This window comes from Trichogramma pretiosum, unplaced genomic scaffold (genome assembly GCF_000599845.2).
Source record: "Trichogramma pretiosum strain Unisexual culture from Peru unplaced genomic scaffold, Tpre_2.0 scaffold14, whole genome shotgun sequence".
In the NCBI taxonomy this organism is placed as follows: Eukaryota; Metazoa; Arthropoda; class Insecta; order Hymenoptera; family Trichogrammatidae; genus Trichogramma; species Trichogramma pretiosum.
This window is the reverse complement of record NW_019641706.1, coordinates 988,914-1,006,967: the sequence shown is the minus strand read 5'-3', so window position 1 is coordinate 1,006,967 and position 18,054 is coordinate 988,914. Positions and strand designations below refer to the sequence as shown.

General features: G+C 44.6%; 1 protein-coding gene across 2 annotated transcripts in view; it reads right to left on the bottom strand.

Annotated features, from left to right (window-relative positions):
* LOC106657176 (protein tincar) overlaps positions 1–18,054 on the bottom strand; it is a 114,606-nt gene that overhangs the window by 29,751 nt on the left and 66,801 nt on the right. For both annotated transcript variants that reach the window (XM_023462950.1, XM_023462951.1), the window contains exon 4: positions 78–245. The gene's annotated coding sequence lies outside the window, so the exon portion shown is untranslated. The remainder of the gene's footprint in view (positions 1–77; positions 246–18,054) is intronic.

The following is an 18,054-nucleotide window of genomic DNA, read 5'->3' as shown; positions in this document are numbered from 1 at the left end:
ATTATATAACGTAATATAAAATGAGGAAAATGGATATTATATATGGTCGTAATTTTATTAATGATATTATTACTTACATTAACTTTCCAAGAGGCGCAGCGCAGATCTGCTACTTTTCGTACGTGAGACTTTTTGAAATATTCTTGCAGCTCTATCTTTTTTTCCTTTTCTTTCTTCTTTCTTTTATTCTACCAATTAGTCGGAAGCATCATCTCGAGGGTAGTCGTCGTTGCCGTCGACCGCATCTGCAAAACAGAAACGGCAAACAATTAGAATTCAATGAACGTTGCGAACCTTCTCGTATCTTATACACTACATTATATACTTTATCCTTCCGGCCAGACGCGCGGACGCTTCATTGTACTTTTGTGCAAAAGGGCCAGAGTAGAGAAAGAGAAAGATTTTCAAGCGCCGGCTCGAGTGTTGCATTAATGAACTCTCCCATTAATTAGAATAATATTATAGAGAGAGAGAGAGAGAGAGAAACGATTGTGCAACGAGTCGAAGTATATAACTTTAGTCCGCGCGGAAGAAAATAATAATGGAGTATGGTAATTATTTTCAACGTTTAGAGGTAATGTTTTGATATCTCTGTGGAGGATCAATATGAAAATAGTAAATCCTAGATCGACTGGCGCACAGGAGGCGTCATTTATTTTCAAGTTGATTCCTACGTTCGCCGCTTGTGCTATGTAGGCGAGCTTTCAACTCAATTAAAATTTCAATTAGATTAAACTTTAGAAACGAAAAGCTGCTCTTCGACCGCACGCAGTTCCACGGGATCTAGGACACGCGAGTGGTATAATGTTTTATTAAACCTATAGATTCTAGCCGACTATTCTGCGAGAGCAAACGACGATTCGTAACTTTATGTTTTTTTAATCGATAAATCATTCAAAGAATTTAACGTTATCGTAGTATCATCATTGAACAATTGCAATAACAAACTATAGCATTTTATACATAGATAGTTATTTGTTTTTAAGATATCTGTTATTAATGTCTGTTATTAGCTAGCATAGAGATTTCATCAATAGTATAAGGACTTTTTATTGTGGTGTTTACATTGAAGTAGTAAAATTTTCTTGGTACAGTTTGTAAATATCATCGAATCTGATATAAATTAGTTTCAATTCGTACGAACAGATCAGTCGAAAACTCAAATCTAAGAGAAAAATATGGAATCTTGCGCGATACTACTGAACATGTGTCAGTCAGAGATGATGGATAATCACTTCAATATATAATAACTGAAAAAATAATCAAATTTTATAACTCAGATATTGATGTTTTTCACTTGCAGATTTGAAAGTGCCATCTAGCAATAGAAGTAGATGTCACTTTTAAATCTGCAAGTAAAAAACTTAAAGTTAAATTTCAAGTTGAAGTTTGATTCTATTCGTTACCAAGACAAGAAAATGTATATTTCATTTGTTATTGTACTCATACGTGTTTGATATAATTGCTAACACGACTCTTTAACGAATCATCCTGAAGATCTGTAAACTTTCCAGTTCTATTACTAGATGTCACTTTCAAATCTGCAAGTGAAAAACTCTAATTTCTAACTTATAAAATAGGATTTATCCTTAATATACGAAACATGCCGTTAATATGAAACGACTCAATCGAAATCTCCATCCGATTAAACTTTCGCAATATATAAGAAACGATGAGCTATTCTTCGTCGCATCACCCATATCTAATTGCGATCGAATCACTCGAGGACATGCGAGAGCAGAGTTTTTTTAATCGTACCTACTATATAGGTTATACGGATTCGAATCAAGCTCGCATATGTAAACGCGATTACAAGCTCGGGGTAAAGAAAAAAAGACGAGGAAAAATCCACTCGATAGTTGCAGGCCGCTCGCCATTGCCGCCGCCCTTTAAGGTACTCGAAGCCTCGGAGAAATAACAATAAAAGTGAAGGCGCGACGGCGGTATATATATACCCGCATTCTCGGTCCGCAGACTCGCTCTAGGTATATACACGTCCATGTGCAGGAGGCAGCTCGTATAATGAAAGGGGCTGGTAATATGTGGGTAAGGTAAGGCGCACGAGAGTGAGAGAAGCTCTCTCTTTCCTTCTCTCTCTCTCTCTCTCTCTCTCGCTATAGCTCGCGTTAATTAAAGGGACACGGCGAGGCTATATAGAAAGATAGTTTTTGCGGTGCTCTCTCCTCTCTCTCTAGCACATCTCTCGAGAGCTCGAGACACCGCACACTTACACTTTGCCCTCTCACTCTCTGGCTCTCTTCTTGGCGATATATGCAGTATATATATCGCGCCGCGGACAATGAGGAAAACCGCCAAGGAGCGAGATAACATCCTCGGCCATTAGCCGCTGGGATTAAAGCTCTATATTCGATCGCAAGCTCGCGTGTGCATTACATCTCGCGGTCTCCTTTGCTCACACGCATCTCTGTATAACTATAACTATATAAGTAGCATGTAGCGAATTTCAACTTTGATCATAAAAAAGCTCGCGCACATCTCTCTCGTATACTTTAGGCAGAGTTCGATCAAGAAGACAGAGAGTGAGTACGAGGGAGGAGTAGCCCGACGTCGGGGCCCTTTTAATACTCGACGATATTAGCGTCGCGTATATACCCAGAGAGAAAAGAGAGAGTGTGTATATATAGTGGCTCTCTCTCACTCTCTCGCAGTGAATAATGGCTCGGAAAAGGCGTGTGCGTGCGTGAGCGCCGGCAATAGTATACAGACACAGACCCGCAGCAGCAGCAGCCGCCCAGACACGAGAGAGAGAGAGAGAGAGAGAGAGAGAGAAGGGGAAAGTTCGAGAAAGCGAAAGCTCTCGGGAAATCGGAGCTTGTGTGTATACGCTGGCGCGCATTCAGGCTCTTCAGGCTCTACTGCTGCTGCTGCTGGTGCCATGCAGCGGCAGGCGACGCGCGCTTGTGTATATCGCGCGCTATACATACATACACGCGGTGATATAAAGTAGCAACGATTTTTCCGACCAGCCGCGCCGCGCCGTTTTTCTACCTTTTTTTTTTTCATCCTTTTCAATCTGTACGTGCGCGTCGCGAAATACGCGTGCTGCCGCTGTTCCACCCCGTTATGAGAACGATGAACGATTCGATTTTTGAAGAATCATCAAGCTTATCGTGTACCGTTTGAGCTACTTGCGTACACGACGACGACAACGCCGCGCACGCAATGCTCATATACTTACCGGAAGATAAAAAAAGGGAGAGAGAGAGAGAGAGAAAGAAATCTCGTTTGCCTCGCGAGCTTTCATGTATTCAATCAAGGTATAGTCACTTAAAGAGGATTATGCACACGTCAACGTATAAACGCGGGAATGTACGCAGAATTACACGCGAAAACGTACTACGTCGGCTGGAAGGAAAGCAAAAAAAAACGAAGAAAAAGGAGATATCAGTCGTCGAGCCAACGACAAGCGATAATTTTAAAACCTGTGCCTACTACTGCCTCTACTTGCAGCAATGAGTATTATAGGTCGTTTCCACGGCTGCAAGCTCCTAACGATGTCTCCTCCGCTCTATAATCTTCTGGATTTCCGAGCTTATATGTATATAGGAATAGATATCAAGGCTAATTGAATAGAAAATTTAATGGGGTGGAAGGAAAAATTGAGGCGCAATTGAAGCGCCTCAAACTAGCTGATCCCGAAAGCTAGTCGGGACGAGATATTACGGACAGTGAATTATTATCAAAGAGATATAGCGCGTAGTAGCGGCAAAGGTAAACATGTCATCGAGATATTTGATGAGAATTCGAATATAAAAATATAAAAAGAGGTGAAAAAGCTCTGCACGCGGAGTAGTTTATTTTAATAAACTGAAAACTGATTTTTGTTTCGGGCGCAAAAACCCGAAAACCGAGACTCGACAGTTTATTTGCTTGGAAAAACTTTACACCCCGCGTGCACTGCGGGGGGATCAAATAGCTTTTAACGCGCCGTTCGAGTGCAAAATATAAAACGCGAAATGTATATCGAGTAAAAGCTCGTACACATTTTATCGAGCACATTAAAATGGATTTTCGGGAAAAAGTAATTTATTAATATTTCCAACCGAAACATTATTCCGCGATATATCTCATCCTCGTTCGCGCTTCAAAAAAGCTTATGCGTTGCGTGTATACGCGTAGACAGTGTTTACTAAACACGTTCCAAATTTTGCGCCCATACAGGTAGCTGCTACTGAAAAAGTTTTTTTTCGCCAAGATAAACTTTTTCTTTTCTCGCTTACTCCGCGGCCCTTCTTTCCTCTATCTGCATCCTAATCACTCGTGTTAGATCTCACTCTCTTTTTCTCGACCCTCTTCGCGCGCGTACTCTCTTCTGGGAGCTTTTCACCGAGCTTTCCCCCCCATCCTTCTGAAAGTTTGCGCCTACAGGAAACTTTTACCATAGTTTTAAATGCGAATCGAGTTTTAAATGCGCGCGTCGATCTCTCGTCGCGTCCACCATCACCACCATCGTACCCCACCGCGGATGGAAAAATATTTGCTTTTGGGAAACTCTTCTTCGTTTTTTTTTCTGGTTTGTTTCTTTCGCCTTTATATAACTACCGACTACCATATTTACTCGTGGAAAACCAGAGAGAGTATATACATATTTATGAGCGGTGGTGTGTTTTTCCATCGGCCGCAAAGGACCGGTGCGCGCACTGGTTTGCGCAAAAATAAATAAATCTCGGACCGAGAGAGAGAGAGAGAGAGAGAGACAGGACTTAATTGACGAAGCAGACGATGACGACGAAAGCGCTTTGAAAGATATCCCGAACGTGTGCGCGCGCGCGAGTGTGTACACCTAATACGCGTGCGAAACGGCGGCCTTCTCCTTTTTTTCGGGGCCGCCAAACGGAATTTCGTGCTCGTGATCGTGTCCGGATATATCTACATGTTGTTATATACCGGTATATGCTACTACACCCACGCGCGCGCACACACACACGTGTATTACAAATGGCTCTCCAGAGAGTCTAGGCGCGTTGCTCTTTGTATATCGCATACAACAAAGTGCTCTCTCTCTCTCTCTCTCACTCTGTTGCGCTTTTTTTTTGCTCTCTCTCGCACGTATACATATACCGGCCGAGAGTGCAGTGGAGAGAGACCCCCAACTCAATCGGGAGATATTACGAGCAAGTTGAGAGAGAAAAAGAGAGGGACTGAGAGCTCGATGTACCCTTTTGTTCTGTCGATTAAAGCGAAAGGGGTGTGGTGGTTATAAGGCCTGCTGCTGGTGACCGGTGCATATTTAAAACCTGGGAGCGCGCAAGTGCACAGGAGGGGTTGTGCTGCTGCTGCTCGCTTTGTACCTAAAAAACAATCTACATGATTGACTTACTCGGAGAGATTCGCGCGTGTACACGCCGTAACGTCGGCTATGTTTTTCCAAAAATTCTCGACGCAGCCATATGCACGCGCAGAAGGGGTACGCAATAAATATTGATACGTACGGTTTTAAAAATATTTATGTTCTAGTGTAAATTTCTTCATGCGAAAATTACGATGACCACTAAAATTGTTTCAAATTCAATGACTTAGACTTTGAGTCATGCTTTAATTTATATAATTTTTTGTACTTTGCCAATTGCAGATTGATGCATACATAGATACTCGCCATCTAGTGGCGAAGACTGGCTCTAATTATGATTAAATTTTCATTAATTATAATTCAATTTTACTTATACATGCTGAAAAAAATATATAATTTGAAGTTCTAAATCAAACAAAAAGACGTTCGTTAATACATTGAAAATCTATTAAATTGTGCAATATGCGTGCTTGACGGTATTCGTTTTAATAAATCTATCAATATTTTTCACTCCAGAGATATTGATCAACCATTCTCAAGTTCATGATTTTTCATTCAATCTGTAATAAATTCAATTTTTACGTTTACACTAACAATAATTGAAATTTTTCATTTTCTCATTTCTTTCCTTACTAATACAAAAAATTGCGTCGTCCAGAAACTTGAATTATCTCGTCTATAAATATATAATAATTATAAGTACGGGGCGAGGAGCGAAAGCACATGTACATATTATTATAGAAGCGCGAAACTTCGGGGGGGCAAGAATTTACGAGTCAATTTTGAACAGTATACAGCAGCGGCAGCAGGGCACTGCTCGAGTGAAAGCGGCTGAATCCATGAACGGTTGGCGCTCCTAATTAGAATTGAGCATTATTACGGCCGCCTGCAAAATTATACAATATATATATCTACAAAATATGAGTACCAGAGCAATATGAGAGAGAGAGGGAGAGACTGCAAACGGTTCCGTAAACGTCATTATAATCAAAGGTGCTATAATAACCTCTTCTCATTTTTCGTGTCTTCCTTCCGGCTTTAAGCGGCGCGGCGCGGCGTGTGCGGCTAATGCGCTCGCTCGCGCGTTACATGATTATATACATTACGATTTTAATGTAAACGAAGCACAGAGAGAGGAGCTCGGCACTGCTCGCGAGCCTGTTTTTCTATATTACTGCTCTTATCTCATTACCCGGAGTATTCAGGTGCGAATATACTATATTTATATGGCAGAGAAAACTTGCCCTTAATTACGACCGATTGTATTTTTTTTTTTTTGCTCTCGCATTTTGTGCGCAAAGCTCGACAGCTCTTCTCGCAGCGCTGAAAAGGGAGATTAACGCGTTTCGCGCACTTTTGACAGCTCTGCTCGAAAGTCGAAGAATAGCAGCAGTCGGGAGGAGGAGAGAATTTATATAGTATACACAGCTCGAGCAAGAGAGGCGAAAGAAAATTGGCGTATAAGAAGATGTAATCCCTCGAAGATGCGGGAATGGTGTGACAGCGGCAGCGGCGATGACGCTCGGGGTTCGGAAAGACGTAGACGACGACGACGACTCAAGGCCAAGGAGAGGTTCGGTTCTTTTTTTTCTCTCTCTCACTCCGATGCGGGAGAGAGTGCGAAAAGTGTCTGCGCGAGGATCCTTTTGTGTATACGTTTGGCTCTTAAGGAGGCTCTTCTTTATGCAAAGCTCGGCAGTGGCAATGGCGGTGGCGCATCTTTTAATAAGCGACAATTAGGGGGCGTTATGCGAAGAGCAGCAGCAGCAGCAGCAAAGGCACACAGAAAATGCTTTGAAGTGTGTATATGGATGTGTGCAGTGTGTCCGTGTAAAGTCGAGCTTATAAGGGGCTTTTTCAAACTTTGCACTATACTATATATGTACTATGTATTGCGCCGTGCTTGTGTGTATGACTATGCGTTGATTTTCAACAATATGTATACAATCATCGACGGCATGGCAGCTTCGGCGACGACTCGCCTTTAATACATAGAGAGAAGTTGGTGCAGCGGAGCAGCTTCCGCTTGATCGATCTCGAGGCCCTTGACTTTTCTCTGTGCGCGCACGTTTGTACAAACAAACTATATATATCTACGAGAGCTGCTCCTGCAGACTGCACATACACATACACGTACAGAGTACAGACACACATGGCAGCAGACATGAAAAAAAGAGCCGTGAGTTTGCGCGATCTTTTTTTTTCTCTATCGAGCTTCTCGACTCCCATGCCCTCTCTTCCTCTGTCTCTCTCTCTCTCTTTCTTTTTCTTCCTCTCCGCCGCTTGCGCCGGTGTGCAAGAGAGAGAAAATCCATTTTCCCAACTCCATTTTACCCGACGAAGACACAAACGTCGAACGGCTGCTCTGCTGCTCTGCTGCTGCTGCTGCTGCTGCTGCTCCTGCGTAACCGAGTATACGACGTCGGGGATCGACGCGTACAGACACAAACACAGCATACAGAAACACACATGGCAGGCGTGCGGCAGCATCATTGAGGGAGAGAGAGAGAGAGAGAGAGAGAGAGAGAGAGAGAGAGTGGTAAATTCTATTTCCTGAAACAATGCGATTTAAGTATCGGGTCGATTTAAATTCAATGAAGCTCGAGGAACGAAAATAATCCTCAATCGACAGGATAAGCTCTACTCTCGTCGCATAATTATGGGCATGTATAATAATACTTTACTTTCACCCCTTCCCCTATATACGAGGAATTGGACGCGATCTCTCTTGCGATATGACATTTTTTTCTGTCTCTCTCGCGAAAGTATGATAACAGCGAAAATAAAAGCCTCCGGCTATGTATATCTCTCGTATATCCCACGAAGTTTTCTCGCAACCGAAACAATACGCAGCTTGTCAAAGGATAACGCGACGCGTCGAGTTCTTTCGGTGCGTATACATCGCCACGCAGCAGCACTTCATTGCTCGAGCGCAAAGGATTTCCATTGGAATGATGAAAAAGGGGGTGGGGTGGGGGAGAGAGAGAGAGACTCTTATCTTCGCCGCAGGTTTTTGGGATGGATTTCGGTACGTGACACAAGTGAAAATGCGTGTCTTGACGCCATCTGGCCGTGACGCGCCGCTTCGCTCGGGAAGCGCCAAATCGAAGGTCCTTGAGCGAGAGAAAGAGAGGACGATCGGCTTGTCGAATAGGGATTGCGGGGGTGGTAGAGTAGAGTAGAGTAAGGAGAAAACTCGCAAAAGTTGGCTTGATTTAGTTATCGTACACGTGACGGCTCGAATCGCGTATAATAAGAAGCAGCAGCAGCAGGAGCCAGGAACAGGAGCAAGGGATATAAAAGTGATCGTTACACAGAAGCTATATATATAGTCAAATTGCAGAGCACAAAAGAAATTCCGATTACAGCATTATCGACGACGACGACGAACGAGCGTACAGCAGTATAGAGACTATACGTACACGTAAGGTATACAAAACGTCAATGTGTATTTATACGTACGAGTAGTAGGCAGCAGTGGTATGAGAGAGGCTACACACTGTACATAAATTGCACGTAAAGTACAATGGATTGCGTCGCGTGCAGAGGAGAGGCCAGAGAGAGAGAGAGAGAGTAGTAGTAGTAGTAGTAGTAGTAGGTACTACTACCTACCTCCGCGCGCGACGCACAAATGGAAATTTACCGAACGGCAGAGGAGGGCCGCCTGCGAATGTCGTTAATGCACGCACGCACACAGCAGTAGTAGTGGCAAAACGCATAGGTCGAAGAGAGGGACATGCGTGTATAAACAGCAGCAGCAGCGAAGAGGAAGACAGTAGAGAGTGAGAGAGTGACCAATACTCCCCGGTGGATTTGCGCGCATGTTGTACGTATTACTGCGCGCCCATGCCCATGCAGAGGCTCTCGAAACACAACAATACTATACTATGTGCACACGCACATGACGGTCGTTTCAAGAGACAGAGAGAGAGAGAGAGAGAGAGAGAGAGATATATACACAGCGGAGAGAAGCACCGATTGAACGAGCTATAGGTACCACGGTTGGAGCTGTGCGTGTGTATCCACTCCAGTGGCGCGTAATTTATATAATATAAATATATCGACTGCGCGTATTATGTGTATGTGTATACGTGTGGCGAATATCGATGAAGCATTGCAGGGAGCGCAACGACGTCTAGCAATGCGATGATAAATAATAACGCAAAAGGAGAGACATAGAGACAGAGAAATATATAGATTATCGAGAGTAAAGGTATCCTATATACGACTCCGAGTGTGGGAATGCGGGAACGTCTCCATGACTACTGCCTCATATATAGAGGAGCTTAGAGCAGTGACATCTCTCCGTATGCCTTGCTTTCCCTACCGCTGTGGTCATGAGAGATTCTTGGTCTTTCTCCCTCTCTCTCGCTCACTCTTGATCTTATTTGTCGGTCGCTGCAGTCGTCCCATTAGCGGTGACACGCGACCTCTGCACTGTCTGTCTCTGACGACCGATTTCGGGGGGATAATTGCCAGCTAGCGGCCGGCGTTAGCATCAGTTTCTTGGCTAGGTAGGACGTATATATAGCCTCGATGCGTTTGCTACTGCACGACAGATTATTAATTAAGATTTGCTCGATAACTGCACGCACCCGAAAGCTCAAATTCTATTTTTATAAAAAATCAAATTTTTTCAAAACTGTGTCTTGATTTATAAAAATATTTCAACTTTTCCACTTGCAGGTTAAAAAATTAAGGTACTCGCCATCTAGCGGCGAAAGCTTAAAGTAGCATTGTTTCATATTGAACGTTGCGGAAAACTGATCTGAAATGTTTTGAATGTTAGCATTGTAATTTTTATGGCAGTTAAAATATTTTTAACATAATTTTAACAAAAATTCACTAAGTAAATCAATGATAATTAATGCTCAAACATTTCAATTATTGGTGATCAAGCCATTCTTCCCATTATACTATTTTTTTGCGACCTCATTTATGCAAGTTGCAGGCAGCACGTGTTTCGTTTCCGGCCTCACCTTGATCAAATTTCCCGTCACTTTTCCCGCTAGCGAGCTTAATGCTCTTTGCACCAGCGCGTTGCAGCAGGCAGCAGCGCCGTAAATTTTTCTCCATCGCGCTCGATGCGTCGGGTACGTACTTTCGGGACGTACCGTGATTACACGGGGATATTATATTCCACGCATTAATTTCACGTTCCCGTGGGTTAACGTATTATACATGTATCATCATCGTAGTCAGATTCCCAGCTTCCAACCGATCGGGATGAAAGAGGAAAAAGTGTCGACGAGCAGCTCCAACTATACCATGAACATCTCCATAGAATATAACATGTAGTTCGCCTTTTTCCTTTTATACTCAATCAATTTCACATTGTCTCTCGTGAATTACATATAAATCCGATTCGCGGCAAGCGCGAAATCAAAACCATTGAATTGGAAATGGTATAATACCGCGAGGAGAAGGATTTTATCTGACCTCAGCGACGAGTCTGCAAATAAAATGAAAATCTTCGTCTTCTCTCTCTAGCCGCCAATATATATACCGTGCGGCGAATTAAAAATCCAATTAGTAGCCGTGAATTACGCGCATTAAACTCACAGTCGAGATGGTCGATTCGGAGGGTGTGTGCGGCGTACATACATACGTACAATAAATCTTAGGCGGCGGCGCACATGGCCTGTACGCTGCTCTAAAATATATGTAGGCAAGCGGGATGCATCTTCTTCGAGTCTCTAATCCTCCCGCACACGCATATAACACACACGCACGTACACAGCAAGAATCGATATATAGGAAGAAAATTTCGGGGGCGATGCGATAGTATACATATATACGTACGCGCAGTCACCATAGAAACCCAGCTTTAATGATCCTCCCTCCGCGTGGAGCAGCAGCGGCACAGGCCTGGCCTATAGCGGCAGCAGCTTCGTTTTTCGATTAGGACTTTTTCTCTTCTATATATATCCCCGCATGTAGTATCCCACCGACCGATATTGCTCGCCTTCTCTCTCATTCTCTCTCGAGGGATGATATAGTTTTTCCCTTTTTTTTTCATTCTCGTTACTTCCTTTCTTTTTCGGTGTGCCTTTTGCCTTTCTTTAATGAGGCAGCAGTAACAGCAGCGTAGTGCACCGTAGTATATAGCTTTTTATTCGCCTCTCTATATAATACATGGGTTTTCTGTTACACGCGGCGTCGATGAAAAGCCCTCGTCGCCGAATTGTTAATGGTCAAAGAGTAGAGTAGAGCGTGGGACGTAATAATAAAGTATCCGTCGATAAACGCGCGCCGTCGAATCTCAAAACCGTTTGTGTTTGTGTACTCTTAGCGATTAATTTTATCGGAATCAAAGATAAATCGGCGCGAGTATCTCGGAAAACGAGATAAGACGAATAAGATGTCTATGGCTTCGGAGCCGAGAGCCGCGCTCAGTGATTTATCGCTGGCTCGTTGTTTATTTAAGAGAGAGAGAGAGCTATGCTGCCGCTGTGAGAATCACCGGTGTGGTAATGCTACTACTGCGTTACGTCTTTATTGGACCTCCCGGTATGCACACACACAGCTCGGTATACATACAAACGCGCTCGTTTGAAACTCGACGACGACTCTCGGCACAAACCAGAGCAGCAGAGAGAAAAAAAATCAACTCTCTTAATTTTTTTCACCAACAAAGAGCGAGGAGGCTCACGCAGTCGGTGGGGTGCAGCGCTGAGCTGCTGTAGAAGAGGAAATAAATCTCGCAGTCGCTTTTCACCACCATCGCCCCCTCTCGTGTAGCTCTTTTGCTCGAGCTCTCTCGCGCGCGCGTCATAATTACAAGGACTGTGCTTGCGCTCGTGCGTAAGTTGGCTGGCCGCAAGCGCGTATAGCCGCCGCCGCCGCCGAGCTTTAATTTCCCGAAATTTACACGAAAGCCCAAAGTCAAGGCTATACGCACAAACATGTGCGTGGTTGTATACTGTACACGCAGCTATCGCACGTAGTACACGGCCAGGGCTAAAATGATACGACGACACGACGCAACAACTGTTTCCCTCCAGCTCTCTGCTGCTGCTGCTGCCTATAGCCTTATACTGCAGAGCATCTTGGCTCTTGCTTATGCTGCTGCTGTATTATACTTGTTTAGCTGCAAACTACTCGGGTCTGTGGCCCCTTCCGTATCACCACGTCTTGCTGCGTATACGTCCTTGCGCTGCGTGTACACACAAGCGGCGTGGGCGAGTTTCCCCAAAGTAATATTGCCTCGAGGCGCACAAGAGAGAGATGCGCCGTTGCCTTTCGCACTTACGTCGTCTAGTGCGAGCAAGCGAGTTGAGGGGGGCACAACGTTTCGTGCATACAAGCGAGGCCAGGCGCAGGCAGCTACGCACGCGGAAAATTGTCCTACGAGGACGATAGCTCGCTATCTCGAGTACAACATTTATTGGGCTACTATCGCGTTACTTATACGTGTGCTTGCGCGCTCATAAATAATATCGATACACTTTTCTTCATTTGTCTCAATCGAGAGAACAGCAGAGGAAGAAAGACAACAAAAAAAGAGAGAAAATTTAATTCTCGAGTCTGTATACAGCTTTCTCGTAGCCTATATAGCTTAAACGCACCGAAGGCTCGAGCGAACGCCGCGCCGCGTCGTATATAACGACGTTACGTCCAATAATGGCGAGCGGGGGACGAAGGAGAAAAGAACAGTTGGCTACTTTTCCTTCGGTCTCCTTCTTCTTGCATCTTGGGATATAAGGAAAACTTGGTGTGCGCGGCGGCTGGCTAAGAAAAGACGCGCGCGCGCGAATTCTCCAGAGACCGTAAGATCCATGCGCGCGGGCCAATCCATCCCCTGAGAAAAACGTAGAGAGCACACACACGCAAGCTCCTTACACTTGGCGTATTGCGAGTCCACCTCGATATACCTATACGTATAAAAAGAATGGAAAAACAGAGACGAGCGTGTTTTTGTTTATTTGGGAGAGTGTTTTGACTCAATCGCTCGAGGACCTGATATGTATTATGCAAAGGTGAAGGATCCGAGCCATATAGTCAATATTTTTCCTTGATGTAATGTATACGTCCAGCTGTCTCCGAATAACGAGTCACAATTACCGCAGGGAAAATTACCGGATTCGCTAAAAACAATTCGTCATTTCGTATAATTGTACGCAAGCAGCATCAGCGGCAAACTCGACGTGGAAAATGACACTACCGCAGCGTGCCTAGCAGCAGAGAAGTAAGTAGGAAATGCCTTCGCAGCTCGAGAGAGAGAAAGAGAAGGAAATCGATGGGAATTAATTTGATTCGTCGGCGCTATATAGCACAGTTCGAGTTTCTGCAGCTACCTCTTCTCGTCTCGTTTAAAAGGAGAGAAGCCGGCGAACACGATCTTATATATAGCAGCTTGGCATTTCCTTCGGGCCGGCCTCTCGCGTACTAGTCTAACACATACTGTGTGTGCGAGTGCAATTTATACATACGCAGGCTCACAGCAGCAGCAGCAGCAGCAGCTTTGATTAAAAATGTCTCGGTCTCGATCTTAGCTACTGCAGAGCTCAATATATAGACGTACACACGGACACACACACACATATAGCATAGAGAGTAGCCGGCAAGAGAGCGAGCTATTATATATACGCCGGGCTCGTAAAGCTTTTTGTTCTCTCTCGCTCTACTCTTTGCCCATGTACGCGCGCGCGCTTCTATTCAAGAAGAGAGAGAGAGGCCATTGAGATGTGTTTCCGCCGTACATACAGCTACCGTCCGTCTCAGGCCCGACAGAGAGAAGAATCATTTTCGATTGTCTTTCTTGTAATGCGATTTTATACATGCGCAACTCCTTCAAAATAACGAAGATAATAATAATCATCGTAATAATGAATGACGATGATTATAATTTTATTAGTGGTGGGTTCCGTAATTTTTTAAATTGATCGCGAGCTACGCGCGCGGCTATAATACATTTCGAATTCATGCCCACCGGTTTCCGCTTGAGAATTATTAAGCGAGCCAGCTAGCTAGCTAGCTAGCTAGAGCCAGCCAGCCTCGAGTGCTTTTGTTTGCCGTGGTTATATTATAATAGTGACTGCCGGTGCCGCTTGCATCTCTCTCGTGCCCGGACGCCACTACCACCACCGCCATCGCGTAGACTTTATGTTTAATACTCGCGGCGCTATTCAATTTCTGCGCGTTTTCAAACGAATCTCGCCCTCTCTCTCTCTCTCCGCACTGAGTTAAGGTTTGAAAAAATTAATAATTCGAGAAAAATTCATTAAAGTTACAGCGCATCGCCTGCGCGACGCCGCAGCGAAACTCGAGTTCGTTCGTCATCGTACTAGACTACTACTAATACTGCCACTACTTCTTCTTCTTTTTTTTTCTCTTTACCATTCGAAGCGTGCGAGCGATGAATATATATTGTATATACAGCCACCTCTGGCGTATATAACTCTCGGTTGAATGCAAAAAGGCGCAAGCTCGCTCGCTCGCTGACTCGCGCGGCTCGTTTAACGCCAAAGTCAAAAGTTAAGTGGATTCGAAACTGAATCTGACCTGTCTATATATATATATAGATAGAGCGAGTACCGGGGACTGCATTAACGCGCTGCTATATATAGCTGCACTGCGAATACAGCGAGGTATACTCTGCTCTCTGTACATCGCTATATATATTCTCGCGCAACGCGTCGGGCTCCGAACGTGCAGCTAATTAGAAACGAGCTTGCGGGGCTAATAGCCCTGCTGTTCTTTAGTCGTTTTATCCTCGCATCGAAAGACAGGGCCTACGGTATTTTATATTTTATAGTAAAACGAGGGAGCTTGTACGTCACCACCTGCAGCACACGGCTACGAGATTATAAGCTCTCGTCGTCGTCGTCGTCGTCGTCGTCGAGCATTACGAGATTATACGAAAAATGAATGATACTGAGCTTCATCCGTGCGTGACGTAACAAATGCCCTGCATCGTGCATCCCTACGCATAAAGAGATAAAACTCGAGGCCGACCCTGTGTTGTGCGCTAATCGCGTTTGAAACTTTTGCGATTTGATTTACAATTGCGTATCAACGTCAATGCGTGTATGTACTTTTCCACGTGCGCGTTTGACCTCGCGTGCGCTGCCCAAGAGTTGAATTATATTACGATTTGTATGACATGTATAGTCGAGCGTCCGAACGCGCGGCACAGTGGCAAAAAGGGATTTCACACACACTCGTTAATATTATGTAGCAAAAGCTCGGTGCAGAGCGCAGAGAACAGCGGCAGCTACCGTAGCTCGAGTTTAATTAAAACCCTTAGTAGTCGTAGTCGTATAGCTCGCAAGCTCGTTTGATGCGCGAGAGTGACGCAACAGTAGCTATATAGATATAACGAAGGTGAGCGCGCAGAGCTTTGAATTTCAGGAGCCTGCAGAGCTTGCAAGCACACATAAGGAGTGTAAAACACTTGGCACAGTTGTACAGCAGCAACATGCTCGTATACATATATCCTAGCTATGAACGCAATCCTAGCTGCCGTGATGCGCGCGCCCGGCACCAGAGCGCGAAAGAGGAGCAGTAGTATATAATTTAACTACTATATACAGATGATGCTGCTGTTGCTGCTGCTGCTGCTGCCTGTCGCAGTGTGAAGACTTGAAAATAAGCGTCGCGCGCGCAGAGCCACTCTCCGGAGCTCATACTGTGTACTCGAGAGTCGTTCGCTGTGTATAAACACACGAGGATGCATTATAGAGCAGAGAGAGAGATAGATAGAGTCGGGGTTTTTGCCCCCGAAACTTGGTTGCGCTTTTCGCTTTTAAAAGCCAGAGATGCCGCTTGCGCTATATACGATTCAGTGCTAGTCAGAATTGTGCGTGCTTGCGCGAAAATTGACGGTTCGCTTAATAATATGCTGCCAAAAAATTGAACGGAGCACGTGTGCGCGCACGTGGATGAACACATGAGTTTGGGGCTGCGGGTGCTCTCTGTGCAATCATTCAATGGAAGAAAACAAAGGAAAAGCGTAAAAAGGCCAAGCAAGTGCGAAAACGTATTGTAAACGCATGAAGTATACGGGTTATTTAGCGCGCTTAAAGGGTCGTTTACTGCAGTCGACTTTAATAAATCGCACGTCTCGCTCTCGTTGAGACAGAGGATTATATGATTGCTCGGAGCTGCTGCTGCTGCTGCTGCTGCTGCTGTTGGCTCGAGAGCTCGAACTGCTGCAGTTGAAGAGCTCCGAGCGCGCGTGAAATGTTAATGACCCGATATAAGCGCGTTGCATCGCAGTCGTAGCAGAGTACGTATAAGCAGGAAGCGGCGCGACGCGCGAGCCGACCTAACACGCGCACGCGTATCGTGCACATACTTTCGTGCACATTATATGAGTGGGTGATGGTGGTGGAAGCTTTATAAGTGAAAAATGATTCGCGTGTTTAGATCGCTCGTACTTATAACCGTTTTACCGAGCTCCGAAGTAAGTGAGAGAGAGAGAGAGAGAGATGATCATCGCGCCTCGTCAAATAATTCCAACTTAATGTACGTCACACAACGTATATCCTATATATATATAATAGCGATTCTCGAATCATCCTCGGCTGCTTAATCGAGTCACGAAGACGCAGAGACTCGACACAGATCGCTCACGATTCTCCGACTGCCTGAACTCTGTGTAAGTGTGTCTCTGCGTGTTGCCCGTATGTATAAATCGCTGCACGATTGGTATACGCGCACATCTAATGTAATGTACTACGTGCCCGAAGCTGCGAAATCTAGTTTTCGAACGAAGCCGGGGACGGACCACGACCACGACGCAAGGTTATCTCGGTGGGGCTGCAGTACCTATATACGTACATAGCTATATAGAGCTCATGATGGCCAAGCTCGCGCGAGCGCGGACCAAGGTAGTATTGATCCCGCTAACATTCCCGCGTGTTCGCTCTGTCTCTCACGGCACGATCGCAACTAGCCCTATATATATAATACGAGTGTGAGTGTACGTGTGTGTGTGGGTATGTGTGTGTGGGTGGGTGGATGAGCAAGCTGACGCGACGCGTCACGCGCGCGGACCTTTAATTAAACGTAGCAGATATACAGTAATAGCGTACGACATCCTCGGCCTGGAATGTATCGGCGCGAGGCTTTAGCGCAACTTATACATAGGATATGGGATATAGGATATATCTAGGAGAGTGTCCTCTACGTATTATACCGGGCTTCGGATATTTATTTTATCGATCGCCGCATAAAGAAGCCTAGAGATAGAGGCTCTTGAAGATGATCCACGACGAGACGAGACGATCCTACTACGAGGCGTACTGCTGGGTATATGCGGGGCAAATTTATTCTATAAAACGTCCGCGTGTAATGTATTCGTTTTCGTGTATACGCGTGGAGTCGGACAGTATATATATACTAGACTGGCATTAAGAAACTGAAATTTTTTCTATCGGCCCGCCCCGGACGGAAAAGTGATTGTTACCCTAAAAAAATGAGCTGTGCAAAATTTCAGCACATAAAAATAATTTTAACCCGTGCCTCCACGAGCATTCATGTTTTTAATTTTAATTCATTTCTTGTTCAAATCCCGATTTATTGAATTGTTTACAGATTCAAAATATTCCTTTGATGTAAAAATCAAAAACACCATATCCGACGTATTTTTTTACGAGGAATCGAATGGTGACCTTGAATTTGACCTTGAACATAACCTAAAAGGTACAGAGAACCAAAAATTGATATTTTATGCGGTGACCCCCATTTTCACTTCAGATTTGAAAAGAGTGAAAAATTTTACCATTGAATAAGACTTT